General features: G+C 39.2%; 1 protein-coding gene across 1 annotated transcript in view; it reads left to right on the top strand.

Moving 5' to 3' along the window:
- The first annotated feature begins 4,956 nt into the window (after positions 1 to 4,956).
- The window catches only part of LOC139724803 (uncharacterized), an 85,358-nt gene continuing 84,314 nt past the window's right edge, over positions 4,957 to 6,000 (top strand). The window contains exon 1 of the mRNA XM_071635924.1: positions 4,957 to 5,459. The gene's annotated coding sequence lies outside the window, so the exon portion shown is untranslated. The remainder of the gene's footprint in view (positions 5,460 to 6,000) is intronic.

The raw sequence follows: 6,000 nt of genomic DNA, 5'->3' as shown, positions 1-6,000 counted from the left end.
CAGAAGATATCTCTGTAAAAAGTGTTTTATATTCCCTCTCCATCTCATTCTTCTCCCCCAGAAATGTTCTTTCTGCTATGGACAATTAGACACTCCTGTGTAATGCTGGACGCTTCAGGAGATATTCCCTCCTTCCAAAGCCTCAGCCCCAGTACATAACAAACAATGTTCTATTAAAGTCATTATTCAACCCCTTTCATTTTCATTGCTATTCAATCCCCCCCCCCCCCCCCCCCTCCTTCCTAACCTGGTCTATCTCTCTCTCTCTCTCTCTAAAAACACTGGGGTTATTTGGAACCATTTCACTTATACTGTTTTCCCCCTTTCTCTGTTGGGATTTGGAATAGTTCATGATATTCCCACATCAAACCACCAGAGGGATCATGACACAGTATCTGCCATGGTGTTGACAACCTCAACATGTTTACAGATCTTCAAGCGATGTCAGCCCAAGATAAAAACGATGCAGCTTCAGGAAAACAAAACAAAACAAAACAAAACAACAACGACAGTGACCCAAATTCCACAAGAACTTGTATTTTAACTGCAAAGATTCTGGCCTAAACCAATTTTGTTATTAAGATCACCGAATACGGAGCTTAGACTGACGTAGTATGAGAAAAACGTCTATCATTTCTTATGCAAACTTTTTTTTCATTTGTTGCAAATACCATGCAAGCTTCCATTTGATATCATGGAAAGTGCATGTGTCTAACATTTTACTGCAACTTACTACAAGTTAAATTTAAGTGTTTCCTGTGTTCATGAATATAGGACATCTTTTCTTACACAAAATCTGCTTCATGGTTGAGGTTCAGTAGGAAAAAGTGTATGTTGCTTTTGCCAACTGATATCATATAGGTATTTGCTGGTGTTGCACTTTGTGTATAGAAGAGCAGGGATTTAAAATGCTCACAAAGTGTTCCACCAAAATTTTCTTGTATAAAGATAGCAAATTAGGTGCCAATTTGTAAGTAGTACTCATAACTATCTTTGTTTGCTACAACCAAGTAAATAGAAGTATTTTCAGTATTCCTGGACCGGAGGTCGACTTTATTTCAGTAATACCATGTAAAAACCGTTCTGAATTAAGATCAGTTTCTCGGATCATTTAATAGCCAAAGTCTGTAAAGTCCACGCAAAATTGCATTTAATGTTTGTTGACGTCAGGCCTAGTTTCAGATTGTGGAAGATCAAGGTTACCGAGTACTGCCTGCTGCTGAACGAAAGGTCGCTGCGCCCTTTGCAGCGATTACTCAGAGCATGTCTCCCTTGTCTGTGAGTCCCATATATACATACAACTTACAAGATGTGGAGGGAAAAAAAGAAGGGAAAAAAAAAATCTCCAAACAAAAAAGGTCAAATAGCAAGTGCATCTGAAATTGTCATCAGTTTAAACTTTCCATTATGCACCACAAAAATGGTGAAAGTCGGTCACACTTTTCATGAAATATGCATTATCAGTGCAATCTATTGACTCGATTTTATGAGATTATTCTTGCAGCAAAATGGAAAGAGTGATTTAGGGATTACATACTCACCTCTAAAAAAGTAAGCCATCCGCTCCAAGCATGCATTTTGTGCGTCACACACCGGGTTTTCCTAGTACGACTACGCGTTTTCACGTCATTTCCTCTTCAGCGTACACCAGGTCCATACGCAGAAACGAACTACAGAGAGAGTGCTTTATATTCTGTCATTGCCCCAAGCAGTTGAACAGCCTCCTTTCTAAAGCCCCGTTTTAACAGGGCCCTTTCAACCAGAGTTACTCTGACAATGTCTGGACAATCTTTTTTTTTTACACCGACTGTTAAAGACACTCCACGCAAAATGTTGCTTGGCGGTTGTCACCATAAATTTTTCCAACTTCTACCTTCAATAGTCAGCTATTAAAGGTAATTACTCCGATATTATTCTGACTTTACTGTGACAATGTCCCGACATCCCGGCTGCTAAAACGCTTTCGCAGTAATGTTTTGCTGATACACTCAACATGCATAAGTGCAATAGTCCAGACAAAATGTCACACCATGCGCTAATCATGTGCATGGATCGTATACCACTGATCTCTATGTACCGCCTGTAGAGATCAGTGATTGCAGCCATGTTTTGTTTACTATTAAGCACAGTTGCCTACCTAAATGTGCATAATTCTATAGAAGAGTACATGTACATTTGAACAATTTTCACTTTTTTGACACAAACAATGTAAACATATGTTTTGAATACTTTGTTTGAAATGTTGTTTTTATCAATTTGGACAGAATTCTTTGTATTACATTTCTGCAAAGGTATATGGGCGAGGTTGCTTTGGTGCATTGTGACATTTGGTACTCTGTGACATGTGGCGCTGAGCTGGAATCGAGACCAGTAATTGTTATGGAAACCTACCCGGAGAAGGCTTTCGTTGTGTATCTGTTTTAAAGACGGCAACCCCCCCCCCCCTTGCTCTCTTCTTCCATTTTATTGCCAGAGGCAAAGCATTTGTTCTCCTTACGTTGCCCTGACATTATCAGGGTAAGGTTTGTTAAAACATGGTATGAATTTCAAAACACTTTCAAATGAAACTCCTATAAGGCTGTGTTAAAAACATATCGTTTTAAAATCAGTTTTATTCAGTTTGTCTTTATATCATCTGTCTACATAGTAAGATTTATCTACAGACTCACTGAAAAACAACTCTGAGGCTGATCTTGTGTTGTTGTTTTCTTAAACCGTATTGAAATAAAACAAATAAAGGAAGGTAAAAAATCTTGACTGAGCTTCTTTCTATGTCATACGCAACTGTGAAATTTTCTTGACAACTCTGTTTATTAAAGTTTTGCGTCATACAGTGGATTTACAAGACCAATCAACTTCTCAGAGCTTTAACCTAAAATATAAATGCGCATTTCTCGTAAACCCCTGCCCGAGTATCCACGGGACTCGTCCTCTACGGGTTAATAATAGAGATGTTGGTAGTGCATCATAAGTATGCAGCATTTTTTTGTTGTTATCAATTCAAATGAATATTATGAACTTGTCTGATATGTACTGTGTTCTTGTATAAAGTAATTTCACTTGTGTGGGATTCCTGTGCTACTTTTTAATTTGTTAGTACATAATCATTTATGTCTTGTCGAGGAAAATAAAAAGTCAGCTGACTATTTGTGACCCGCTGCAACAAAAGGATTCGAAAGTCGAGGGAGGACAATTTTCTGAAAATGACATGACATTATTCCTTACTTTTCCACTTTAATGTCATATATAACATTGCTCATAAAAGTACTCGATTGTGGAGATATAAATGATTTTATTAGCACATGTCGAGTGGTTCAGGAGATCAGCGTTTCGAGAAAACCGCCTTCAAAGTTTTCCTTCCGACGCTATCATGATCGAGGGGAGCAAGACAGTTTTCACCATTTGACAATAGAAGGTAGGCTCCTAGCAATCTCTGCGATGTTCATTCAAGCTTAGCGCCAGCGGTCTACGCACGACCAATCACTGACCAGGATGCCACGCACTGACCAATGAGATCACTCCCTCGTTGCTAGGGGCGGAGTCTAGCTGCGGCGCTAAATCCAAATCCTCGGACACACTTCTATTCCGTTGAAAGTCGGAAAATCATGGCCTAGAAAAACGCTATTTTCTTGGTTTCCGTTGATCATTTAGCTTCAAAGTTTCAGTAGATGATAGAGATACATTCGACTACAAAATTATGTCAAATCCAAATGTTTTGACGGATTTTGATGATCTGACTTCAAACTTGATTTTTCTCGGCTCACCCGCCAGCGACTTTAGGATCCTTTTTTTTGTAGCGGGTCACATTTACCCCAGACATTATTTCTCACATCCAATGGTTTTAACAGTGAGATGTACAGTGCCAGTCAATCTTTGAAATATGAAATGGTATATACCTTTCCCTTTCAAAATTAGAAAAAAAAAGAACAAATAAAAATAGAACATCATAAAACAGGTAAACCACAAAAGTACGCTTCCCCCATACATCCGGAAACAATTTCATAGAAAAGGAACAACAATCAGCAACAATGCTCCCATATAAAGTGAACCATATTCATATTTCTCTTTGCAGGTTGTATTGCATGAACAGAAACATTAGACTGTTTCAATATATATATGTTTTCAAATTCCATGCATGCTTTGTTCACAAATGTTACCTTTAATGACCACAAAGTTTGCTAGAAGTTTGCCCTGCCTAGCAATAACAGAGTGAATTCCAACCTACTGTACAGAACTTAACCCGTTGAAGACGGACTGATTTTGCTACAACATGCATTTCCCATAGACACCTGCCCAAGTATACTCAGGACTCATTCTCAGATTGGAGGGAGCAGGTGAATTCTTAGCTATTTTAATAGTGGTTCATTATCAGGCTGTAGGAAAAGAATCAGCCATGAATTGTAATACTTTACTGAAATGATCTATTGCAGATGCGACTTTCGGTAAAAGGGTGTGGACACAGGCTCCATCATCATATTCTCATAGCTGAATACATACGTATACTCGCTACCTTTTGTCACATTTCTGATTTGAGTATCTATGTTGTATTTGCTAATTTGTGTATAATATGATTTCTTTGAATGAAAAGATTTAAAAAATGAATATAAACCACAGCATGATATTATTGGACACTGGTGGATCGTAGAAGTTGTTTCTGCTAGTCATAAATGTCACATTGTTTGCCCGATCCTCCTCACCTCTCCACATTACGACGTCAAATGTGTGGATGATAACAATGATGACAACTTGTGAATCCAACCCACCCACCACCCAATCACAACCTCAATAACAGACGTTCCCGGTCACATATTAAGTGATATGCTTTGAGTGCTCACAACAACAACAACAAAAGAAAAGAAAAGAGGGGGAACGAAATAAGATTCAAGACATCCTTCCCTTCTCATCGGCAGATCAAAATGAAGTTTCATATGGAATTTGTCATCCGCTGTCTCCTTGGTGCCTAGTGCCATTGACCTTTGCTGCTAACATTCTGTCAACATTGGAAATGGTGGGAGGAGAGGATTTTGACCTGGAAGCGAAGGAGTTGTTGATTCCTGATCGATAAAGTGAGCCTCAGAACAGAAAAAAACAAATGCAACAATCTGATCAAACCAAGGGGGTGCAAATTCTTTTAATCAGAGAGATGTACTTGAGCTCGGATTCTATGTTACTGGTAGTGGTAAAAAGTCATCCCCCCTCAGAGTGGGAGAGGGAAGGTTCATTCTCCTGTGACCGATGATGCTCACGTTGCTATCATTTGCTTTTGTTTCTCATCAGATATCCGAAGAGTAGCGGCGAGCATTCAACAGAGAAGCGGGAAAAGAACGAGGAGAGAGAAGAATCGCGGGAGAACCTGCGTTGGAGGAGCTCCTAGGTACTGTAGATCGGGGATCACCTGCAACGTGATCAAAACCTGTCAACAAGCTCTCATTGCATCCTCCGAGGCACCGCGCCACAAGGTGGGTGGAGGCAAATCTAGGAAAACGATCTCGTCTCAGCCCAGAGTTTTATGTTGATGTTGCCCATCCTGTAATTGTTTGTTTGTTTGTGTGTTTTTGTTTGCTTGTGTTTCTCCTCCCCCTCTTTTGTGGTTCACTGAGGCCACATTTGTGTTCATATTGGCATTGATAAATGTTTTTATGTTCTCCGATAAAAAACAAACAAAACAAAACAAAACAAAACAAAACCCATACAGAAGGCACTTTTGAATAGTTATTTGTGCATTTTCTTGTGTCAGATTTGATGCTTCTTTTTCTTTTCTTTTTTTTTTTCCTTATGCTGGGGTTGGTCTTTTTTGATGATTGCAACCCACCTAAAACATGCCATTGTCCACATCAGAAGATATCTCTGTAAAAAGTGTTTTATATTCCCTCTCCATCTCATTCTTCTCCCCCAGAAATGTTCTTTCTGCTATGGACAATTAGACACTCCTGTGTAATGCTGGACGCTTCAGGAGATATTCCCTCCTTCCAAAGCCTCAGCCCCAGTACATAACAAACA

The sequence above is a fragment of the Diadema antillarum genome, unplaced genomic scaffold (genome assembly GCF_040938485.1).
Source record: "Diadema antillarum isolate AM-2024a unplaced genomic scaffold, OU_Dant_1.0 scf00000231, whole genome shotgun sequence".
In the NCBI taxonomy this organism is placed as follows: Eukaryota; Metazoa; Echinodermata; class Echinoidea; order Diadematoida; family Diadematidae; genus Diadema; species Diadema antillarum.
The sequence above is the reverse complement of the archived record's forward strand: the minus strand, read 5'-3'. Positions and strand labels throughout refer to the sequence as shown.